This window comes from Schistocerca cancellata, chromosome 12 (assembly GCF_023864275.1).
Source record: "Schistocerca cancellata isolate TAMUIC-IGC-003103 chromosome 12, iqSchCanc2.1, whole genome shotgun sequence".
NCBI lineage: Eukaryota > Metazoa > Arthropoda > Insecta > Orthoptera > Acrididae > Schistocerca > Schistocerca cancellata.
This window is the reverse complement of record NC_064637.1, coordinates 48,020,160-48,046,566: the sequence shown is the minus strand read 5'-3', so window position 1 is coordinate 48,046,566 and position 26,407 is coordinate 48,020,160. Positions and strand designations below refer to the sequence as shown.

Below are 26,407 nucleotides of genomic sequence, written 5' to 3'. Positions count from 1 at the left end.
AAATTAAAAAAATTAGAGACGACTGTGCAAAACTTTGTACCTTAGGATGCATTTTATAGTCCATGTTTACTAGATATTTTTTCTTTGTTTTTGTCCATACTACAACCTCAGAGAGTTGCATACCCTACATTCTTAGCAACGACAGTACCGGCAATTGTATTCCACTGATAGAGGTATCAGAATGATTTTCGCTTATAACTTTCGACTCGGTAGTTTCCGAACAAGCTACCCTCACCTCAAATTGGTAACCTCATCTCGAAATCACCCTATATACACATACATTTACAGGCGCCGGAACCTGTAACTTTGGCTCTCTGTAGAGTCGTTGGATGAAGTTTCAAGTCATAGATCCCAGTTCAAAATATTATGTACCCATTTTTCTCAACAATTTCCAGAAGTCTGTACTGGGAATGTCCGAACACAAATATACCCTCCGCCACAACCCATTAGGTGGCTCGCGGCGTGTGATATACAGGGTCTTATGCGCGTGAAAATGTACTGTTGGAAAGAGCAGACTTTCGAGTTTTACACGGTTCTCGCTAGATAGCAGCAGTGTGCGCCCACTTCAGTTCCAGTAAAAATCATGGAGGTAAAAATAAGAGTTGTCATGACGTTACAAATTTGAAGCCGACCCAAGTGAAGATCCGCCATGTTAGCTACCCCAAAACATTCTCTTCTGGTGGTTTGATTCCGTGTAGTCGTGAAGTGTTTTGATAAAAAATGACGGCTCGCGTCGCTTACGAGTGTACTAATCGTTCTGATTGTAGTCTAAACAAATCACGTTTCATTCGTAAGTGGACCTATTTAAGTGCTATTTTCTTATATATACTTGAAATTCTGATGCTCTGTAAAGTTGTACAGTATGGTTTTATTTCTGTGATTTGACTTTAGATTTCCTGTCAATCCAACGCGATGAGCTCTCTGAAGGTGAGCAATATACTTGGTTTTCATTGTTTGGTTATTCCCAAGTAACTGAAAAGTCCTGGCATGAAATATCCTGGAAATGGGGACTAATGTTTTAAAATGCGATAATTTAATATAAATGTAATGTAACTACATGTAGTTAATTAAATCTTCAGTAAAATATGTGGAACACCTGTTACAGTGGTTAAATTATAAGTAATTAAAGGGTTACATATTTGTTAAAGCAAAGTTTCCTATCTAAGTCCAGGCAATTTAGATAATGACATTAATCACTATGTTGTCGTGTTACCCTGTACATTGCTGTTATTTGCCACACTGAATGTCACTTGGTAGGTACAATTTAAAAACAAAGCAGATGTGTAAAGTACAGTGGGCCTGACAGTCTTAAATTCCGTTCTTTTCCATCGTAATTTAACGAATCTTTCGTTGACATGACAGTTGGCTTGTTTACATCAGCCCTGCATACATCTATGGGACACCAAAGGAAATAAGGTTAGTTTCTTGCAAACTTTAAAATTTGCATTAAAAATGCAACGAATACAAATCGGTGCCTCTAAACTATCAATCGTAGCTTTTGGAGTTCTAGCTTTATCAATTATCGACACAAACACAATGAAAGTGAATAGAAATAGATTACCAAAGCACGCTTTTCATAGCTCATACTTCTCTTCTCGGTTATTCGAAGTGTATGAACAAAAAGGAATTACAGTACTGAGGCCAGATGCGTCATATTTTCGTGACGTATTACTGTATCGAATACGCATTTAAGACCAGAAAAACGTTTGAAGTTGCGCTCCTTATGCTGTGTTGTTCACTAAAACAGTGTAACATTTACTGTATAAAACAAATATCGCGTGCACACGTCAGAAATAAAGAACAAGAAGCAATTGCAAACACTCGTCTGCTAATGTTTTGGGGGATCCAAGATGGCGGCAGGCCCCGCTCCCTGGCTTCAAAACAACGTACAGCGTTAAGTCTGTAGCGCCATCTCCCCTTAAAATAGTATAAAATAATAAATAGTGTCGGGACAACAGAGAGCGTTTTGAGTTCTACATTTTGCTCAGTGCGCGCCAGTAATAACTGTTCAGCGTGCCTTTCGTACTGGGTATGGTGTGGATTCTTCTACAGCACAGAGCATCAGACTATGGCATGAACAATTCCGAGAAACAGGTTGTTTGTTTAAGGGGCTCCGGAAAGGCTCAAAATCATGAAAAGTTCAATTTTTACTTTTTTGCGTTTTCTGAATCTGCAGACTATTACCTTTTAATAGATATATAATTTATTCAATTCCGAAGACTACAACTATTTTTAAATTTTTTTTTGAAATGTGTTCTACATGGGCGTGACCCACTGTGGCGCTGTTAAACTGCTGTCAAATGGTGTTATTATTAACGTCCGTGTTCATCAGGTACATTTTAGTGATGTGAGATAAAGTATGTGTTGTGGCTAACCCATTTTCAGAGACTTAGCAGCACCTGAACTGTTGAAAAAGTGTATTCACGGAAAAACTCAAAACCCCAATGAAAGTGTAAATAGTGTTATATGGTCGAGAATCCCCAAGACTGTATTTGTTGGAATAGAAACACTTCACTTTGGTGTGTATGATGCTGTTGCGACTTTCAATGATGGCAACATTGTAAGGTGCAAGGTATTTAGAAATATGGGAATGAAGATAGGTTCTAACACGGTACGAGCGACGCTTGCTTTAGACAAGGAACGCCTTCGGGCTGCAGACAGGGCTGTAAAGAGTCTAGAAATACAACCAAGAGTAGACAGGAGGAGGAACAAGAGGAAGCTGGAGGAAGGGTTTGCAGAGGATGAAGATAATCCATCCTATGGACCTGGAATGCACTAAAAAGTTAATCCAATCTTTGTCGCTCGATTCCCAAAACTTTTATTTTCTCATACTAATTACAAGTTTTCTAAGGATCTTCCAAACATATTTGTTTCAAACTTTCAGTAAATGTTACACAGTACCTTCTGCATAATTTAACACAGCCTTTTTCCAAAAAACTGTATATTTTTGAATATACGAGGGCGGTTCAGAAAGTAACCTCCGATCGGTCACAGTGCGGGTTGTGGGGGGAGTAGCGACGCCATCTGTGCGTTCATGCACTCAACAGGTCAGTCGGCATCAAGCCGTGGTCGAGTGAACGTCGTACCTGCGCTAGTTTAGTTTTTGTGGCAGTTTGAAATGTGTGCTGCAATAGAAAACCCCGCCAAATGTGAAGTGCGTGCTGTCATAAGGTTTTTTACAGCCAGAGGATATTCTGCAGCAGCTATTCATCGTGAGCTTTGTGCCGTGTACGGACCAAGAGTTATGAGTGAAGGAGTTGTCCGTGAATGGGTACGTTTATTTAAAAGTGGACGAGAAAACGTTCATGATGAAGAGAGGAGTGGTAGACCATCATTGGTGACTGACGAACTCGTTCAGACAGTTGATGCAGAAGTTCGTGAGAATCGACGTTTCTCAATGTCGGAGTTGTCTACTGGTTTTCCACAGATTTCTACGACTCTCTTGTACGAGATAGTGACAGCAAGATTGGGTTACCGTAAGTTCTGTGCACGATGGGTGCACAAAATTCTTACCGACCGCCACAAAACTCAAAGAATGGCCTCTGCATTAGACTTTCTGTCACGTTATGAGGACGAAGGAGAACCATTGTTAAACAGAATCGTGACCGGTGACGAAACCTGGATTAAGTACGTGAACCCTGAGACAAAAGAACAATCAAAGATGTGGGCACATTCAAATTCGCCTACCAAACCAAGAAAAGCCTCGCAAGATTTTTCTGCCAGAAAACTGATGGCAACGGTGTTTTGGGATGCCAAAGGGGTGTTGTTGGTTGAATTCATGGAACGTGGTACGACCATTAATCAAGACGTGTACTGTGAAACAATAAAAAAGTTACGACGGGCTATACAGAACAAACGTCGTGGTATGCTGACTTCCGGTATCGTTTTTTTGCACGATAACGCCCGTCCTCACTCTGCTCGCAGAACAACGGCCCTTCTTGAGTCCTTCAAGTGGGACGTTATCAACCATCCACCTTACAGCCCAGACCTGGCGCCAAGTGATTATCACCTCTTCATGCATTTGAAGAAATGGCTCGGGTCACAGCGGTTTGATGACGACGAAGAGCTCAAAGATGCGGTCACAGGCTGGCTCCAGGTACAAGCGGGTGATTTTTATGCAGAAGGAATTTCAAAGCTTGTGAAGAGATACGATAAGTGCCTCAATCGCTATGGAGACTATGTAGAAAAATAGTTCAAAGATGTAGTTGTAAGATGTATATATTAAAATATTTTTATTTAACTTGGTGTATTTTTTAAAATCAACCGGAGGTTACTTTCTGAACGGCCCTCGTATAAATAAAAAATTGCAAAAAATGTTGTGAATTTTCATCACAATTGAAAAAAAATCATCTTTAATAACTGAACTAAAATTTTGTAAAATCCCTGTGTTAAGTTGTAGCCCATATTCCAATAAATAATCTGTAAAAAGTTCAACTTCCTACCTCAAATACTTTGTGAGGAAAGATGTAATTTATAAGCGTTATTTTAACATTGCAAGTATAGGGCGTTCCGGAGCCCCTTAAAGGCAAATCGCCGGGCCGTCTCCGAGTGTCTGGCTCAGACGTCGAATGCATCCGCCACAGTTCTGCAAGGAGTCCGCAGAAGTCCGTTCGCCGTGCAGCTCCACAGCTCAACATGGCCCCGATGCCCGTCTGGCGTGTGTTGTGTCGACGTTTACACGTGAAACCGTACAACATTCAGCTACTGCAAGTTCTTCGTGAAGGTGACAAACAACAGCGTGTGGAGTTCTGTAATGTCGTTCTTGGCAAGATGGAGGATGACAGTTTTCTTCCACGCTTAGTGTTTAGTGACGAGGCAACATTCCATTAAAATGGAAAGGTGAACCGTTATAATGTGGGAATATGGGGAACGGAACAACCACATGCAGTTGTACAACTTGAGAGGGACTCTCCAAAATTTATCGCGTTTTGTACAGTTTCGCGAGAAAAGGTGTTTGGTCCATTTTTCTTTGCCGAGAACAATACAGGGTGATTCAAAAAGAATACCACAACTTTAGGAATTTAAAACTCTGCAACGACAAAAGGCAGAGCTAAGCACTATCTGTCGGCGAATTAAGGGAGCTATAAAGTTTCATTTAGTTGTACATTTGTTCGCTTGAGGCGCTGTTGACTAGGCGTCAGCGTCAGTTGATGCTAAGATGGCGACCGCTCAACAGAAAGCTTTTTGTGTTATTGAGTACGGCAGAAGTGAATCGACGACAGTTGTTTAGCGTGCATTTCGAACGAAGTATGGTGTTAAACCTCCTGATATGTGGTGTATTAAACGTTGGTATAAACAGTTTACAGAGAATGGGTGTTTGTGCAGAGGGAAAAGTTCTGGACGGCCGAGAACGAGTGATGAAAATGTAGCACGCATCCAGCAAGCATTTGTTCGCAGCCCAGGAAAATCGACTCGCAGAGCTAGCAGAGAGCTGCAAATTCCACAATCAACTGTATGGAGAGTCCTACGAAAAAAGTTAGTTATGAAACCTTATCGTCTGAAATTGGTTCAAGCGCTGTCTGCAGCTGATAAGATTAAAAGAATCGATTTCTGTGATTTTATCCTTGCTCAAATGGAAACAGATGAATCTTTCGTTTCAAAGATTGTGTTTAGTGATGAAGCAACTTTCCACACTAACGGGAAAGTCAACCGTCACAATGTCTGTATATGGGGCACTGAGAATCCGCGGGAAACAACTCAGTATGAACGTGACTCACCTAAGGTGAACGTTTTCTGTGCCATTTCAGCCAATAAAGTTTTTGGTCCCTTTTTCTTCGAAGGTGCTACTGTAACTGGACTACAGTATCTGGAGATGTTAGAGAATTGGCTGTTCCCTCAGCTCGAACAAGAAGCACAACAATTCATATTTCAGCAGGATGGAGCGCCACCACATTGGCACTTATCTGTCCGTAACTACCTGAACGTCAACTACCCGAGGCGATGGATCGGCCGCCAGGCAGCCCGTGACAGAGCACTTCATCACTGGCCTCCAAGAAGCCCTGATCTTACCCCCTGCGATTTTTTCTTATGGGGGTATGTTAAGGATATGGTGTTTCGGCCACCTCTCCCAGCCACCATTGATGATTTGAAACGAGAAATAACAGCAGCTATCCAAACTGTTACGCCAGATATGCTACAGAGAGTGTGGAACGAGTTGGAGTATCGGGTTGATATTGCTCGAGTGTCTGGAGGGGGCCATATTGAACATCTCTGAACTTGTTTTTGAGTGAAAAAAAACCTTTTTAAATACTCTTTGTAATGATGTATAACAGAAGGTTATATTATGTTTCTTTCATTAAATACACATTTTTAAAGTTGTGGTATTCTTTTTGAATCACCCTGTATTACAGGAAACAGATATCTCGATATTCTTGAGAACTTTCTTTCCACACAGTTGGAGACTGATTCGAACGACTTCATTTAGCAATACAATGGGGCATTGCTACAATGGCATCTGGAAGTGCGGGAATTCTTATATAGGAGGATTACTGAATGATGGATCGGTCACACTGGACCAAATGCTGGAGCCTTATATTACTGGCCTCCAAGGTCACCGGACCTGGCTGCGTGTTATTATTTCTAGTGGAGGTTTATGAAGGACTCTGTTCATATGCCTTTGTTACCAGCAACAGTGAATGAACTGACATCGCGTAACAGCAGCTGTGAATGGTGTAACTCAAGACATGCTCGCTGCAGTGTGGTAACAGTTTGAATACCGCATTGACATATGTCGTGCATATCAGTAGGGTCATATTGAACACGTATGAAAAGGTATGAGTTTCCCGTGCATCAAAAATAAAATTCATTGTATACGTTTATTACACTATTGGCCATTAAAATTGCTACACCAAGAAGATATGCAGATGATAAACGGGTATTCATTGGACTAATATATTATACTAGAACTGACATGTGATAACATTTTCATGCAATTTGGCTGCATAGCTCCTGAGAAATCAGTACCCAGAAAAACCACCTCTGGCCGTAATAACGGCATTGATACGCCTGGGCAATAAGTCAAACAGAGCTTGGATGGCGTGTACAGGTACAGTTGCCTATGCAGCTTCAACACGATACCACAGTTCATCAAGAGTAGTGACTGGCGTATTGTGACGAGCCAGTTGCTCGGCCACCATTGACCAGACGTTTTCAATTGGTGAGAGATCTGGAGACTGTGTTGGCCAGGGCAGCAGTCGAACATTTTCTGTATCCGGAAAGGCCTGTACAGGACCTGCAACATGCGGTCGTGCATTATCCTGCTGAAATGTAGGGTTTCGCAGGGATCGAATGAAGGGTAGAGCCACGGGTCGTAACGCAGCTGAAATGTAACGTCCACTGTTCAAAGTGTCGTCAATGCGAACAAGAGATGACCGAGACGTCTAACCAATGGCACCCTATACCATCACGCCGGGTGATACGCCAGTATGACGATGACGAATAAACGCTTCCAATGTCCGTTCACCGCGATGTCGCCAATCACGGATGTGACCATCCTGATGCTGTAAACAGAACCTTGATTCATCTGAAAAAATAACGTTTTGCCATTCGTGCACCCAGGTTCATCGTTGAGTACACCATCGCAGGCGGTCCTGTGTAATGCAGCGTCAAGGGTAACCGCAGCCACGGTCTCCATGCTGATAGTCCATGCTGCTGCAAAAGTCGTCGAACTGTTCGTGCAGATTAACAATCTGCCTTGGAAACGTCCCCATCTGTTGACTCACGGATCGAGACGTGGCTGCCGGCCGTGGTGGCCGCGCGGTTCTAGGCGCTACAGTGTGGAACCGCGCGACCGCTACGGTCGCAGGTTCGAATACTGCCTCGGGCATGGATGTGTGTGATATAATTGGAAGGAGAAACAGCATTGGTCTTATTTTTTTTTGTTTTATTATCCGCAAATTCGATTTTCGGTCACTTAGTGACCATCCTCAGTGCTGTAATATACAATTAAAATTGGTAGGCGCTGTATCAACAAGCTTAGAGCGATCACATAAACACTCCATGGAGTCGCCAATCAATGGATGTGTGTGATGTCCTTAGGTTAGTTAGGTTTAAGTAGTTCTTAGTTCTAGGGGACTGATGACCTTAGAAGTTAAGTCCCGTAGTGCTCAGAGCCATCGAGACGGGGCTGCACGATCCGTTTCAGCCGTGCGGGTAATATGCCTGTCATCTCGACTGCTAGTGATACGAGGCCGTTGGGATCCAGCACGGCGTTCCGTATTACCCTCCTGAACCCACCGATTCCATATTGTGCTAACAGTCATTGGATCACGACCAACGCCAGCAGCAATGTCGCGATACGATAAATCACAATCGCGATAGGCTACAATCCGACCTTTATCAAAGTCGGAAACGTGATGGCACGCAGTTCTCCTCCTTACACGAGGCATCACAACAACGTTTCTCCAGGCACCGCCGGTCAACTTCTGTTTGTCTATGAGAAGTCGGTTAACCTTGTGTGAATGCTCTGAAAAGCTAATCATTTGCATATCACAGCATCTTCTTCCTGTCGGATAAATATCGCGTCTGTAGCACGTCATCTTCGTGGTGTAGCAATTTTAATGGCCAGTAGTGTAGTTTCAGAAATATAACTGTGAGTAATCGGGTGATTCTTTTCGATACACCCAGCATATTCAATCCGCGCCTCGGAGCTGCTGTAGCGACGCACGAAATATCGCTTGCGGCCGCGAGCAGAATGCACGCACTCTTGCGAGAAAATGACACGCACTGCTCCGTGGATATAATTGCAAGCCTTTACTGGCGGGCCCGCATTAATTCTCTGCTGTCATGCGGTGACAATCATTCTAATTAAGGGTCGCCAGACTCTCTTTGACCCAGTCTTGTAACTTCCAGCCATTCCTAAGTCCTTAATTAATCTCTCTATTGTTATGGAATTATTTTCATGAAGAATCGGACACCCGACCACTTGAGTGGTATGTGTTCTCCGCGAACAGTTCACTACTCCGCCTGTCCTAGCAACTCCCGCCGGTTATCACAACCGCAACAAAACAAGAACAGAGTTCAAAGGCCGGCCGGAATGGCCGAGCGGTTCTAGGCGCTACAGTCTGGAACCGCGCGACAGCTGCGGTCGCAGGATCGAATCCTGCCTCGGACAAGGATGTGTGTGAAGTCCTTAGGTTACTTAAGTTCAAGTAGCTCTAAGTTCTAGAGGACTGATGACCTCAGAAGTCCCATAGTGCTCAAAGCCATTTGAACCCTTTGATCCTTCTCCGATGAATCAGCATTTCATATCAATGGCGTGGTGGACACCCACAACTTCAGAATATGGGGAGTCAAATTCCACATACAACCCTGAAACACGTTCGTTACAGCCTCGACTTAATATGTTTTGTGCCGTTAGCAGATTGAAAGCATACGGCTCTTTCCTCATTGTGGAGAAACTTTCACTGGTCCATATCGATAAAGATGACCGAGGTGGAATGGTTGCACCACCTCATGTCCTCAGGGAAGTTCGAGGTAATCGCTTCACAGGTAGGTGGACTAGCCCTGAAGGGCCAGTCGCGTCGCCATCTCGCTCCCCAGATTTGACGTCACGGGATTTCTTTCTCTGGGGTTTCATGAAACATCGTGTGTGCTTTCCAACACTTCCAACCAACCTAGTCGACCTGAAAAATCGAATCTACGGTGCTGTTGCACAGGTTACACCTGATTTGCTACAACGAGTGTGGGAAGAAACTGATTGCTGGTGGGATGTTTGCCACATCACGAATGGTAGTCACATCGAACCAAAATGACACTTGACACTTTTATGTGAAACGTGAGGTTGTTTGCTACAAAATGACGCATCTACGGATTCTGTAAGTTATCTCAATAAAATTCTTTATCATTCCTAAGTTGTAAACTACTTTTCTGACCCAATCTGTATAATTTACTGATTTCTATCAAACCTCGCCAAGTGTACTTGAATCAATCTAGCAACTGGTTCTGCTCATAGCTGTCCATAGGGAGGGCAAGAGGAGGGACGTCCCCTTTGCCACACTTAACCCCCCCCCCCCCCAGACCTGCACCCCACTCCTCCTGAAACTACAGTTGAGAGCTTTTATTCATTACAGAATTCTCAAATACTTCTAGAAGTGACTGAATAACCATCAGTTCCGTGGGACATAATAGGTTTTTACTGTCGCCTATGAAACATTGTTCTGACCAAATCATTTAAATAAAAAATAAAAATTTTAGAAGCCTCCGCACCCTACCGCCGGTCTTGCATAAATTTCTGCAGATGTCCGTGGCTCTGCCTGCCTCTCTGGTGTGCTCTCTCTCTTGAAAGCCACATTTCCTAGAACTGCTTCCAAGAAGTTCAGCGCAGTTTCCACCTCCGACCACGGGGACGCATTTTCAGAATCTTGTAGTTTTCTGTACAGCAAGAAATAAGTTTCCACATCCGAGCCCGCCGGTGTGGCCGAGCGGTTCTAGGCGCTTCAGTCTGGAACCGCGCGACCGCTACGGTCGCAGGTTTGAATCCTGCCTCGGGCATGGGTGTGTGTGATGTCCTTAGGTTAGTTAGGTTTAAGTAGTTCTAGGGGACTGATTACCACAGATGTTAAGTCCCATAGTGCTCAGAGCCATTTGAACCATTTTTGAACTGCCCTCGGTGAGAGCGATTCCTGGCGGAATGTAACAATGCGGACGCGATCGAACCGCGGTATTGACCGTCTAGGCATGGTTGAACTACAGACAACCCGAGCCGTGTACCTCCTTCCTGGTGGAATGACTGGAACTGATCGGCTGTCGGACCTCTCCGTCCAATAGGCGCTGCTCATGCATGGTTGTTTACATCTTTGGGCGGGTTTGGTGACATCTCTGAAGAGTCAAAGAGACTGTGTCTGTGATACAATATCCACAGCAACGTCTATCTTCAGGAGTTCTGGGAACTGAGGTGATGCAAAACTTTTTTTGATGTGTGTATAATACCACATACCTCCAGAAACATACCAACAAACTGTCAGATCCCTGAGGGTCACACCTCGTGCCAGGACCATATGCGTCACAAAGGCCTAACGAAACGCGGACCGCGCCACGGAATTGCTTTCGTGACATCCCACTGTTGCGAAGAGAAGCGCCGTGTCACAACCTAACATTGTTCCAGTGTCTGTAAACCTGTTACTTTAGGTTGCATTTTTCATATTACCAACAAAACATTGTGCAACGTTCTACATCTACATCCATACTCCGCAAGCCACCTGACGGTGTGTGGCGGAGGGTACCCTGAGTACCTCTATCGGTTCTCCCTTCTATTCCAGTCTCGTATTGTTCGTGGAAAGAAGGATTGTCGGTATGCTTCTGTGTGGGCTCTAATCTCTCTGATTTTATCCTCATGGTCTCTTCGCGAGATATACGTAGGAGCGAGCAATATACTGCTTGACTCTTCGGTGAAGGTATGTTCTCGAAATTTCAACAAAAGCCCGTACCGAGCTACTGAGCGTCTCTCCTGCAGAGTCTTCCACTGGAGTTTATCTATCATCTCCGTAATGCTTTGGCGATTACTAAATGATCCTGTAACGAAGCGCGCTGCTCTCCGTTGGATCTTCTCTATCTCTTCTATCAACCCTATCTGGTACGGATCCCACACTGTTGAGCAGTATTCAAGTAGTGGGCGAACAAGCGTACTGTAACCTACTTCCTTTGTTTTGGGATTGCATTTCCTAAAGATTCTTCCAATGAATCTCAGTCTGGCATCTGCTTTACCGACGATCAACTTTATATGGTCATTCCATTGTAAATCACTCCTAATGCCTACTCCCAGATAACTTATGGAATTAACTGCTTCCAGTTGCTGACCTGCTATATTGTAGCTAAATGATAAAGAATCTTTCTTTCTATGTACTCGCAGCACATTACACTTGTCTACATTGAGATTCAATTGCCATTCCCTACACCATGCGTCAATTCGTTGCAGATCCTCCTGCATTTCAGTACAATTTTCCATTGTTACAACCTCTCAATATACTACAGCATCATCCGCAAAAAACCTCAGTGAACATCCGATGTTATCCACAAGGTCATTTATACACATATTGTGAATAGCAAAGGTCCTACGACACTCCCCTGCGGCACACCTGACATTACTCTTACTTCGGAAGACTTCTCTCCATTGAGAATAACATGCTGCGTCCTGTTATCTAGGAACTCCTCAATCCAATCACACAATTGGTCTGATAGTCCATATGCTCTTACTTTGTTCAATAAACGACTGTGGGGAACTGTATCGAACGCCTTGCGGAAGTCAAGAAACACGGCATCTACCTGTGAACCCGTGTCTATGGCCCTCTGAGTCTCGTGGACGAATAGCGCGAGCTGGGTTTCACATGACCGTCTTTTTCGAAACCCATGCTGATTCCTACAGAGTAGATTTCTAGTCTCCAGAAAAGTCATTATACTCGAACACAATACGTGTTCCAAAATTCTACAACTGATCGACGTTAGAGATATAGGTCTATGGTTCTGCACATCTGTTCGACGTCCCTTCTTGAAAACGGGGATGACCTGTGCCCTTTTCCAATCCTTTGGAACGCTACGCTCTTCTAGAGACCTACGGTACACCGCTGCAAGAAGGGGGGCAAGTTCCTTCGCGTACTCTGTGTAAAATTGAACTGGTATCCCATCAGGTCCAGAGGCCTTTCCTCTTTTGAGCGATTTTAATTGTTTCTCTATCCCTCTGTCGTCTATTTCGATATCTACCATTTTGTCATCTGTGCGACAATCTAGAGAAGGAACTACAGTGCAATCTTCCTCTGTGAAACAACTTTGGAAAAAGACATTTAGTATTTCGGCCTTTAGTCTGTCATCCTCTGTTCCAGTACCATTTTGGTCACAGAGTGTCTGGACATTTTGTTTTGATCCACCTACCGCTTTGACATAAGACCAAAATTTCTTAGGATTTTCTGCCAAGTCAGTACATAGAACTTTACTTTCGAATTCATTGAACGCCTCTCGCATAGCTCTCTTCACACTACATTTCGCTTCGCGTAATTTTTGTTTGTCTGCAAGGCTTTGGCTATGTTTATGTTTGCTGTGAAGTTCCCTTTGCTTCCGCAGCAGTTTTCTAACTCGGTTGTTGAACCACGGTGGCTCTTTTCCATCTCTTACGATCTTGCTTGGCACATACTCATCTAACGCATATTGTACGATGGTTTTGAACTTTGTCGACTGATCCTCAACACTATCTGTACTTGAGACAAAACATTTGTGTTGAGCCATCAAGTACTCTGAAATCTACTTTTTCTCAATTTTGCTAAGCAGAAAAATCTTCCTACCTTCTTTAATATTTCTATTTACGGCTGAAATCATCGATGCAGTAACCGCTTTATGATCGCTGATTCCCTGTTCTGCGTTAACTGTTTCAAATAGTTCGGGTCTGTTTGTCACCAGAAGGTCTAATATGTTACCGCCACGAGTCGGTTCTCTGTTTAACTGCTCAAGGTAGTTTTCAGATAAAGCACTTAAAAAAATTTCACTGGATTCTTTGTCCCTGCCACCCGTTATGAACGTCTGAGTCTCCCAGTCTATATCCGGTAAATTAAGATCTCCACCCAGAACTATAACATGGTGGGGAAATCTACTCGAAATATTATCCAAATTATTCTTCAGGTGCTCAGCCACAACAGCTGCTGAGCGAGAACACGGGAAATGAAATGTTTCAGCATTCAAAATTCCACCGGCACAATATACAGGGCTATTAGAAATGATTGAAGCGATTTCATAAATTCACTGTAGCTCCATGCATTGACATATGGTCACGACACACTACATATACGTAGAAAAACTCATAAAGTTTTGTTCGGCTGAAGCCGCACTTCAGGTTTCTGCCGCCAGAGCACTCGAGAGCGCAGTGAGACAAAATGGCGACAGGAGCCGAGAAAGCGTATGTCTTGCTTGAAATGCACTCACATCAGTCAGTCATAACAGTGCAACGACACTTCAGGACGAAGTTCAACAAAGATCCACCAACTGCTAACTCCATTCGGCGATGGTATGCGCAGTTTAAAGCTTCTGGATGCCTCTGTAAGGGGAAATCAACGGGTCGGCCTGCAGTGAGCGAAGAAACGGTTGAACGCGTGCGGGCAAGTTTCACGCGTAGCCCGCGGAAGTCGACGAATAAAGCGAGCAGGGAGCTAAACGTACCACAGCCGACGGTTTGGAAAATCTCACGGAAAAGGCTAAACCAGAAGCCTTACCGTTTACAATTGCTACAAGCCCTGACACCCGATGACAAAGTCAAACGCTTTGAATTTGCGGTGCGGTTGCAACAGCTTATGGAAGAGGATGCATTCAGTGCGAAACTTGTTTTCAGTGATGAAGCAACATTTTTTCTTAATGGTGAAGTGAACAGACACAATGTGCGAATCTGGGCGGTAGAGAATCCTCACGCATTCGTGCAGCAAATTCGCAATTCACCAAAAGTTAACGTGTTTTGTGCAATCTCACGGTTTAAAGTTTACGGCCCCTTTTTCTTCTGCGAAAGAAACGTTACAGGACACGTGTATCTGGACATGCTGGAAAATTGGCTCATGCCACAACTGGAGACCGACAGCGCCGACTTCATCTTTCAACAGGATGGTGCTCCACCGCACATCCATCACGATGTTCGGCATTTCTTAAACAGGAGATTGGAAAACCGATGGATCGGTCGTGGTGGAGATCACGATCAGCAATTCGTGTCATGGCCTCCACGCTCTCCCGACCTAACCCCATGCGATTTCTTTCTGTGGGGTTACGTGAAAGATTCAGTGTTTAAACCTCCTCTACCAAGAAACGTGCCAGAACTGCGAGCTCGCATCAACGATGCTTTCGAACTCATTGATGGGGACATGCTGCGCCGAGTGTGGGTGGAACTTGATTATCGGCTTGATGTCTGCTGAATCACTAAAGGGGCACATATCGAACATTTGTGAGTGCCTAAAAAAACTTTTTGAGTTTTTGTATGTGTGTGCAAAGCATTGTGAAAATATCTCAAGTAATAAAGTTATTGTAGAGCTGTGAAATCGCTTCAGTCATTTGTAATAAGCCTGTATTGTACCTGAGGAAACGAAATTAGAGGCAGCTAACAGACGTTTTTGTGTGTCCAAACTGCTGAGGTAATCGGTCCTTAGGCTTACACATTAGTTAATGCAACTTGAGCTGAGGACAACACAGACACCCATACCCGTGGCAGGACTCGAACCTCGGACGGGGCGAGCCGTGCGAAGCGTGCCAACACGCCTCAGACTGCGCGGCTATGAGAAATCCAGTTCTGTCATATACAGTGCATACAGCAAAGCCGTGAAGTTTTAACGATGTTTCTGACACACAAGTGTCCACAAAAAGTTTTTAAGCTACACCGAAAAGCATCCGAGGAGACAGTTACGTTTGAGCCAACGGCTTATTGCGAAGAAACATTTTCTGCGCCGGAGATAAAAAAAAAAATTGGAAAGCTACCAACTTCCCTATACAGCACAAAAGAGTGGGCTGTGTCTGTTAGCATTTCAAGCTGGCGGAGTTCCGAGCAGATAAAACTTTGAACGCGCCGCAGAATGGGCCCATTTCTTACTTTTTATTTATGAGAATTTATCTCACAGAACAGAGTACCCTGTTGGTTGAAAAGGAGCGCACCACTATTTTTTTTTTTTTTTTTAAAGTTTAACATTCCGTGTACGACGAGGTCATTAGAGATGGAGCAGAGGCGCGGATACGGGAAGGATAGCTGTCGGGGGGGGGGGGGGGGGGGCGAGAGTGGGGGGGGCGGGGGGGGGGGAATGATCAGCCATATCATTTTCAAGTTAATTACTCAGGGCATTTGCTTTAACCGATTTAGGAAAACAATGGAAGAAAGAATACGAAGAACTCCAAACAGGTTACTCTACCGTCTCCTATTTTTAATGTCTCGTGTCCTATTATACAGGGTGATCAAAAACTCAGTATAAATTTGAAAACTGAATAAATCACGGAATAATGTAGATACAGAGTTACAAATTGACTCACATGCTTGGAATGACGTGGGGTTTTATTAGAACCAAAAAAATACAAAAGTTCACGAAATGTCCGTCAGATGGCGCTTCATCTGACCAGAATAGCAATAATTAGCATAACAAAGTAAGACAAAGCAGAGATGATGTTCCTTACAGGAAATGCTCAATATGCCCACCATCATTCCTCAACAATAGCTGTGGTCGAGGAATAATGTTGTGAACAGCACTGTAAAGCATGTCCGGAGTTGTGGTGAGGCATTAGCGTCAGATGTTGCTTTCAGCATCCCTAGAGATGTCGGCCGATCACGATACGCTTGCGACTTCGGGAAACCCCAAAGCCAATAATCGCGCGGACTGAGGTCTGGGGACCTGGGAGGCCAGCCATGACGAAAGTGGCGGCTGAGCACACGATAACCACCAGACGACGCGAGCAAGAGATCTTTCGCGCGTCTAGCAATACTTTGTTGTCTTTTTGGGTTCTAATAAAACCCCATGTCATTCCAAGCATGTGTGTCACTTTTTACCTCTCTATCTACATTTTTCCTTGGTTTATTAAGTTTTCAAATTTTATACGAACTTTTTGTTCTCCCGGTACTTGCCACAACAGCGTCTCATCTAGTTAGACAAAATTCCCTTACCCTGCTTTCACTATTATTGATGCCCTGCTTATAATCTCTTTCCAGGGCACTGCCATTTGCGATAGTGATATACCGACTATAGTGTTCTTCATATCAATTTTATTGCATTAATGACAATGAGCTCGTTTCTGCATATTGCCACTGTCATAGGTTCTTGCGTGTAATATCGATCCTACCATTTGCGGTCTTTGTTGGAATTTGTATTTAGACGTTACGTGGACGTTCGTTATAGACGTACTGATACGATTTTTATATGTAAATTAGCCAGTTCTTTTGCGTTATTTTCCCTCTTCACAGCTTGGATGACAAGACACATCACATGTTTGCATACACTCAGGCTCACAAATTTAGGATAACGCTGATACATGGTGAAACAACGCTCTGGTGGGCGCTTTCCGGGTTTAAATCACTGCAGGGTATGACCATGCGGTGTATTTGACCTGCGGTCGTCGCACGGTGGCGCAGGCAGCAGTCCACATACGCAGAGGTGTGTTGGTGCATGTCAGAGTACGGCGCAGCGAGTAAGTGTGCAGACTTTTACAGACATTCCAATGGTGACTGTGTGTTGAAAATGGCACAAAGAACACATATTGATGACATTATGAGGGGTAGAATACTAGAGCGACTGGAGGCTGGTCAAACACAGCAGGTCGTAGCACGGGCCCTCCGTGTGCAACGGAGTGTGATCTCAAGATTATGGCAACGATTCCAACACACAGAAAATGTGTCCAGAACGGGATGTCCACAGTGTACAACACCACAAGAAGACCGATACCTCACTATCGCCGGCCGGAGTGGCCGAGCGGTTCTAGGCGCTACAGTCTGGAACCGCGCGACCGCTACGGTCGCAGGTTCGAATCCTGCCTCGGGCATGGATGTGTGTGATGTCCTTAGGTTAGTTAGGTTTAAGTAGTTCTAAGTTCTAGGGGATTGATGACGTCAGAAGTTAAGTCTTATAGTGCTCAGAGCCATTCGAACCTCACCATCAGTGCCCACAGACAGCCACGGAGTACTGCAGGTAGCCATGCTCGCAGCCACTGGAACAATAGTCTCCAGGCACACAGCCTACAGACGACTGAACAGACATGGATTATTCGCCCGGAGACCTGCAAGGTGCATTCCATTAATCCCTGGTCACACGAGAGCCCTTAAAGCCTGGTGTCAAGAACACAGTACATGGTCATTGGAACAGTGGTCCCAGTTTATGTTCACGGACGAGTCCAAGTATAGTCTGAACAGAGATTCTCGCTGGGTTTTCATCTGGCGTGAACCAGGAACCAGATACCAACCCCTTAATGTCCTTGAATGGGACCTATATGGAGTTCATGGTTTGATAATGTGGGGTGAGATTATGATTGGTGCACGTACACGCCTGCATGTCTTTGACATAAGAACTGTAACGGGTCAGGTGTATTGGGACGTCATTTTGCACCAGTCTGTCCGCCTGTTCAGGGGTGCAGTGGGTCCCACCTTCCTCCTGATGGATGATAACGCACCGCCCCACCGAACTGCCATCGTGGAGGAGTACCTTGAAACAGAAGATATCAGGCGAATGGAGTGGCCTGCCTGTTCTCCTAAACCCCATCGAGCACGTCTGGGATGCTCTCGGTCGACGTATCGCTGCACGCCTTCAAACCCCTACGACACTTCAGGAGCTCCGACAGGCACTGGTGCAAGAATGGGAGGCTATACCCCAGCAGCTGCTCGACCACCTGATCCAGAGTATGCCAACCCGTTGTGCGGCCTGTGTACGTGTGCATGGTGATCATATCCCATATTGATGTCGGGGTACATGCGCACGTGAAAGCTCTTCCCTGTGCTTGGACCTCTTCCTCCCGAACGCGTCGTCGGGAGGAGGTAATTTTAACTACTCAGGATAGGGCACTGTCTTTTTAGCCATCGACATCTTTTAAGCGGCGATCCTCCCCCACTCTGTCCCCACTGCTCTCAGCTGTGGACGGTAAGACACCTTTTAATTGAGTGCCCCTATTTTACTCCGTTACGCGCCCGTCTCCAGCTGTCGCCTGATATATCGTCAATTTTAGCAGATGACACGCGCTCGGCCGATCGCGTTCTCGAGTTTTAGTGCCAGTGAAATGACGTCAGTCATTTGAAGCTCTTTTTGGGGACAACCAACCCCTTTCTGTAGTGGATTTTTAAGCCTTTCTTCTGCTTTTAGTTTCTCCAATTTTTTGAGTTTCGTTCCCATTGCTGCTGGTTTCCATTTTCGGTTTTTTACTGTTTCCTAAGTCACGGACCGGTCGATAATGACCATAGCAGTTTTGCGCCCTAAAACCAAAAAAACCAAACCAACGTAACAGTGGCGTTTTGTAGTACATGTGTTTCTGAACGGTTTTCTCAACTTATCACAAATACGGTGGACTCAGAGATCTGTGTTGTGTGTGTGCCTATGCTATTAGCGCCACTTTTGTGTAGTGGCACGTTGTGTGGCACCACATTCTGCAATTATCCTTAATTTATGAGCATGTAGTAGAGGAACACAGCGACCGGAGTATATCCAGCAAATAATTGAGTAACAATGAGATAAAGAGATCGACACAGGAGAGGAATTAGTGGAGGGCTACATCAAACCAGTCGGAGGATTAGATTCATCCCTCGCCTCTTTTCACCGTCCCCAAGCTTCCTTCCCACATTCTTAAAAAAAAAAAATTACATTTTAAAAATCGTACTGTGAGCGGGACGTTAAACTCTTAAGTACTATTCATTTTCTTCTATAGGTCCGCAGACTTGGGAAATGCACGGTATAACTTTGCTTGTGAAGCTTTCCTAGGCTGAAGACCTGGACCAAACTTGATTCTTACAGTCCGAAATGCTGCACTTTTCAGGAAGCTAGCCTCACCGAAGACACTCGCCATACCATTCCGTTTGTCACGAGCTGTTGAACACTAGATGGAAGGCGCGGTGAAGCCGTAGGACGGAATTTGAGACAGGTTTCTGGCGGCTGAGCTAATGGGATGGCCGCTGCTCTTGAACCTGGCCCGTAACTGGATTACGCGACACGTGTTGCTGTTGTGTGCTCAGCCGCAGATTCGAAACCAATGAAGGACTTAATCGATGCAGAGAGTGTGATTGCCTGCTAGCTGCCTTTGAAGCACTAGACGACTGTACGTTAAAAGGTTTTTTCTTGGGAAAGCTTCAGATAGCAACAGCTCCAAAGAGAGCGAAATTGGCACCTCTACTGCTAGACACCTACATCTACATACATACTCCGCAATCCAACGCACGGTGCGTGGCGGAGGGTACCTCGTACCACAACTAGCATCTTCTCTCCCTGTTCCACTCCAAAACACAACGAGGGAAAAATGACTGCCTATATGCCTCTGTACGAGCCCTAGTCTCTCTTATCTTATCTTCGCGGTCTTTCCGCGAAATATAAGTTGGCAGCAGTTAAATTGTGCTGCAGTCAGCCTCAAATGCTGGTTCTCTACATTTCCTGAGTAGCGATTCACGAAAAGAACGCCTCCTTTCCTCCGGAGACTCCCACCCGAGTTCCTGAAGCATTTCCGTAACACTCGCGTGATGATCAAACCTACCAGTAACAAATCTAGCAGCCCGCCTCTGAATTGCTTCTATGTCCTCCCTCAATCCGACCTGATAGGGATCCCAAACGCTCGAGCAGTACTCAAGAATAGGTCGTATTAGTGTTTTATAAGCGGTGTTCTTTACAGATGAACCACATCTTCCAAAAATTCTACCAATGAACCGAAGACGACTATCCGCCTTCCCCACAACTGCCATTACATGCTTGTCCCACTTCATATCGCTCTGCAATGTTACGCCCAAATATTTAATCGACGTGACTGTGTCAAGCGCTACACTACTAATGGAGTATTCAAACATTACGGGATTCTTTTTCCTATTCATCTGCATTAATTTACATTTATCTATATTTAGATTTAGCTGCCATTCACCAATCACAAAACCTGTCCAAGTCATCCTCCTACAGTCACTCAACGACGACACCTTCCCGTACACCACAGCATCATCAGCAAACAGCCGCACATTGCTGTCCACCCTATCCATTTATGTAGATAGAAAACAACAGTGGAACTACCACACTTCTCTGGGGCACTCCAGATGATACCCTCACCTCCGATGAACACACACCATCGAGGACAACGTACTGGGTTCTATTACTTAAGAAGTCTTCGAGCCACTCACATACTTGGAAACTAATCCCATATGCTCGTACCTTAGTTAGGAGTCTGCAGTGGGGCACCGAGTCAAACGCTTTCCGGAAGTCAAGGAATATGGCATCCGTCTGATACCCTTCATCCATGGTTCGCAAGATATCATGTGAAAAGTTGCGTTTCGCAGGAGCGATGTTTCTAAAGCCGTGCTGATGCATGGACAGCAACTTCTCTGTCTCAAGGAAATTCATTATATTCGAACTGAGAATATATTCGAGAATCCTGCAACAAACCGATGTTAGGGGTATTGGTCTGTAATTTTGAGGATCCGTCCTTCTACCCTTCTTATATACAGGCGTCACCTGCGCTTTTTTCCAGTCACTCGGGACTTTACGTTGGACACGTCTCCTGACGTGGTGTTGTTTTAAGATCGCATCAAGGCAGGCCCAAAACTGAAGACAGAAGACACACATCAAAGTTCATACTTAGAACTGCTTTATGGTTATTTTGTTATTTTTTATTTATATTTTTAGCAATGAAAAAGAAAAAGAAGTGATAGCAATGCTCAAAATCTGTTAATCTACATCTACATCTACATGGTTACTCTGCAATTCACACTTAAGTGCCTGGCAGAGGGTTCATCAAACCATTTTCATACTACTTCTCTACCATTACCCTCTCGAATGGCGCGTGGGAAAAAGCAACACCTATATCATTCCATTCGAGCTCTGATTTCTCTTATTTTATTGTGATGATCATTTCTCCCTACGTAGGTAGGTGTCAATAAAATATTTTCGCATTCGGAAGAGAAAGTTGGTGATTGAAAGTTCGTAAATAGATCTCGCCGCAAAAACCGCCTTTGTTTCAGTGACTGCCACCCCAATTCGCGTATCATATCAGTGATACTCTCACCCCTATTGCGCGATAACATTAAACGAGCTGCCCTTCTTTGCACTTTTTCGATGTCCTCCGTCAATCCTACCTGGTAAGCATCCCACACCGCGCAGCATTATTCCAGCAGAGGACGGACAAGTGTATTGTAGGCTGTCTCTTTAGTGGGTTTGTCGCATCTTCTAAGTGTTCTGCCAACAGAGCGCAGTCTTTGTTTCGCCTTCCGCACAATATTATCTATGTGCTCTTTCCAATTTAAGTTGCTCGTAATTGTAATTCCTAGGTATTTAATCGAATAGACAGCCCTTAAGATTTGTGCGATTTATCGTTTACTCAAAATTTATCGGATTACTTTTAGTGCCCATGTGGAGGACCTCTCACTTTTCTTTGTTTAGTGACAATTGCCACTTTTCGCACCGAACAGAAATTCTCTCTAGATCATTTTGTAATTGGAATTGATCGTCTGATGGTTTTACTAGACGGTAAATTACAGCGTCATCTGCAAACAATCTAAGGGGGCTGCTCAGATTATCACCTAGATTATTATTTATGTTAATCAAGAACAGCAGAGGGCCTATGACACGACCTTGCTGTCGAGAGTGTAATACAGACACAAACATTTTTGATTATAGCCATCGACACCCCTCCCCCTAGCCCCGACCCAAACCTTTATTCTTTAAAAAAGGGTCAAACCCACAATGTACAATACAGATCTGATTCAAGAAAAGCTAGTTTTTCACGCATCTCAATATTTATTGTTGTTGTGGTCTTCAGTCTAGAGACTAGTTCGATGCAACTCTCCATCCTACTCTGCCCTGTACAGGCCTCTTCCTCTCCCAGTACCTACTGCAACCTACATCCTTCTGAATCTGCTTAGTGTATTTATCTCCTGGTCTCCCTCTACGACTTTTACCCTCCACGCATCCCTCCAGTACTAAATTGGTGATCCCTTGGTGCCTCAGAATGTCACACCAATCGATCCCTTCTTCTACTCAAGTTGTGCCATAAAATTCCTTTCCTCCCATTTTTATTCAGTACCTGCTCATTAGTTGCGTGATCTACGCATCTAATCTTCAGCATTCTTCTGTAGCACCACCTCTCAAAATTTTCTACTCTCCTGTCGTCTAAACTATTTATCATCGATGTTTCACTTCGATACAAATTCGTTCACAAAATACTTCTTAACACTTAAATCTACATTACTGGCCATCAAAATTGCTGCACCACGAAGATGACGTGCTACAGACGCGAAATTTAACCGACAGGAAGAAGATGCTGTGATATGCAAATGATTAGCTTTTCAGAGCATTCACACAATGTTGGTGCCGCTGGCGACACCTACAACGTGCTGACGTAAAGAAACTTTCCAACCCATTTCTCATACACAAACAACAGTTGACCGGCGTTGCCTGGTGAAACGTCGTTGTGATGCGTCGTGTAAGGAGGAGAAATGCGTACCATCACGTTTCCGACTTTGATAAAGGTCGCATTGTAGCCTATCGCGATTACGGTTTATCGTATCGTGACATTGCTGCTCGCGTTCGTCGAGATCCAATGACTGTTAGCAGAATATGGAATCGGTAGGTTCAGGAGGGCAAAACAACGCCGTGCAGGATGCCAACGGCCTCGTATCACTAGCAGTCGAGGTGGCAGGCATCTTATCCGCACGGCTGTAACGGATCGTGCAGCCACGTCTCGATCCCTGAGTCAACAGATGGGGACGTTTGCAAGACAACAACCATCTGCACCAACAGTTCGACGACGTTTGCAGCATCACGGACTGTCAGCTCGGAGACCGTGGCTGCAGTTACCCTTGACGCTGCATCACAGGCAGGAGCGCCTGCGATGGTGTACTCCACGACGAACCTGGGTGCACGAACGGCAAAACGTCATTTTTTCGGATGAATCCAGGTTCTGTTTACAGCATCATGATCGTCGCATCCGTGTTTGGCGACATCGCGGTGAACGCACATTGGAAGCGTGTATTCGACGTCGCCATACTGCCGTATCATCCGGCGTGACGGTATGGGGTGCCATTGGTTAAACGTCTCGGTCACCTCTCTTTCGCATTGACGGCACTTTGAACAGTGGACGTTACATTTCAGATGTGTTACGACCCGTGGCTCTACCCTTCATTCGATCCCTGCGAAACCCTACATTTCAGCAGGACAATGCACGACCGCATGTAGCAGGTCCTGTACGGGCATTTCTGGGTACAGAAAATGTTCGACTGCTGCCCTGGCGAGCACATTCTCCAGATCTCTCACCAATTGAAAACGTCTGGTCAAACTCGGGCGCTGATAACCACGCAGTTGAGCGCCCCACAAACCAAACATCATCATCATCCTCGTCTGGTCAATGATAGCCGAACAATTGCATCGTCACAATATGCCAGTCACAACTCTTGATGAGCTGTGGTATCATGTTGAAGCTGCCTAGGCAGCTGTACCTGTACACGCCATCCAAGCTCTGTTTGACTCAATGCCCAGGCGTATCAAGGCCGTTATTACGGCCAGAGGTGGTTGTTCTGGGTACTGATTTCTCGGGATCTCTGCACCCAAATTGCGTGAAAATGTAATCACATGTCAGTTGTAGTATAATATATTTGTCCAATGAATACACTTTTATCACTGCATTTCTTCTTGGTGTAGCAATTTTAATGGCCAGTAGTGTATCATCCATGTTTCACTTCGATACATGGCTACATTCAAGACAAATACCTTCAGAAAAGACCTCCTCACAAATCTACATCCGATGTTAACAAATTTCTCTTCTTCACAAACTCTTTCCTTGCCATTTCCCATCTACAGTTTATATCCTGTCTACTACGACCATAATTAGATAGTTTGCTGCCCAAATAGGAAAACTCATCTACTTCTTAAAGTGCCTGATCTCGTAATTTAATTCCCCAGCTTCACCTGATTTAATTCGACTACATCCCATTATCCTTGTTTTGCTTTTGTGGATAATTAAGTCAGCGGTCGCTGTAATGTCGTGTAATTTTCTGAATGTGATTGCTGAACACTGAGTGAATGTTATTTTTACTACCATCACACACTTCCCACTTTTCGTTTTGACGGCATGTAACATGTGGAAGAGTCGTTCAGTTCTCTTCGCTGCCGTCCTCGCGATGCGTGCCTGCGGTATGGTGTCCCTCTGGAGTGAATACCTGCGGCCGCGGGAAACGTGCGACAGGCCGGGCAAGAAACCCTGAAGGGTAGGCTGGCCTCAGCACGGTGAGGGGGTGGCAGGGGGCGGCAAAGCGGGCCGAGCTGAGACGAGAGGGCCAATCAATACGGCCGCGTGTTCTGCCCTGCTGGCTGGCTGGCTGGCTGCCGCTCCCACTACACGCTACACTCTTACTGCACGCTACACTATACAGCATGGGTGGCGAACCTTTCTGTATCTACTGGGTGGTAACAGTTAAAGAGTAGCTACTCACAGAGGTACAGTGTTGTTGTTGTGGTCTTCACTCCTGAGACTGGTTTGATGCAGCTCTCCATGCTACTCTATCCTGTTCATGGTTCTTCATCGCCCAGTACCTACTACAGCCTACATCCTGCCTAATCTCTTGGTCTCTACGATTTTTACCCTCCACGGTGCCCTCCAGTACTAAACTGGTGACCCCTTGATGCCTCAACACATGTCCTACCAACCGATCCCTTCTTCTGGTCAAGTTGTGCCACAAACTTCTCTTCTCCCCAATCCTATTCAGTAGTTCCTCATTAGTTACGTGATCTACCCATCTAATCTTCAGCATTCTTCTGTAGCACCACATTTCGAAAGCTTCTATTCTCTTCTTGTCCAAACTATTTACCGTCCATGTTTCACTTCCATACATGGCTACACTCCATACAAATACTTTCAGAAACGACTTCCTAACACTTAAATCTAAATTCGATGTTAACAAATTTCTCTTCTTCAGAAACGCTTTCCTTCCCATTGCAAGTCTACATTTTATATCCTCTCTACTTCGACTATCATCAGTTATTTTGCTCCCCAAATAGCAAAACTCCTTTACTACTTTAAGTGTCTCATTTCCTAATCTAATTCCCTCAGCATCACCCGACTTAAATTCGACTACATTCCATTATCCTCGTTTTGCTTTTGTTGATGTTCATCTTATATCCTCCCTTCAAGACACCATCCATTCCGTTCAACTGCTCTTCCAAGTCCTTTCCTGTCACTGACAGAATTACAATGTCATCGGCGAACCTCAAAGTTTTTATTTCTTTTCCATGGATTTTAATACCTACTCCGAATTTTTCTTTTGTTTCCTTCACTGCTTGCTCAATATACAGATTGAATAACATCGGGGATAGGCTACAACCCTGTTTCACTCCCTTCCCAACCACTGCTTCCCTTTCATGCCCCTTGACTCTTATGCCATCTTGTTTCTGTACAAATTGTAAATAGCCTTTCGCTCCCTGTATTTCACCCCTGCCACCTTCAGAATTTGAAAGGGAGTATTCCAGTCAACATTGTCAAAAGCTTTCTCTAAGTCTACAAATGCTAGAAGTAGGTTTTGCCTTTCCTTAATCTTTCTTCTAAGACAAGTCGTAGGGTCAGTATTGCCTCACGTGTTCCAACATTTCTACAGAATCCAAACTCATCTTCCGCGAGGTCGGCTTCTACCAGTTTCTCCATTCATCTGTAAAGAATTAGCGTTAGTATTTCGCAGCTGTGACTTATTAAACTGATAGTTCGGTAATTTTCACATCTGTCAACACCTGCTTTCTTTGGGATCGGAACTATTATATTCTTC

General features: G+C 44.7%; 1 protein-coding gene across 1 annotated transcript in view; it reads left to right on the top strand.

Moving 5' to 3' along the window:
• Nucleotides 1-26,407, top strand: part of LOC126109440 (uncharacterized) — an 841,290-nt gene that overhangs the window by 41,283 nt on the left and 773,600 nt on the right. The gene's annotated exons all lie outside the window — the stretch shown is intronic.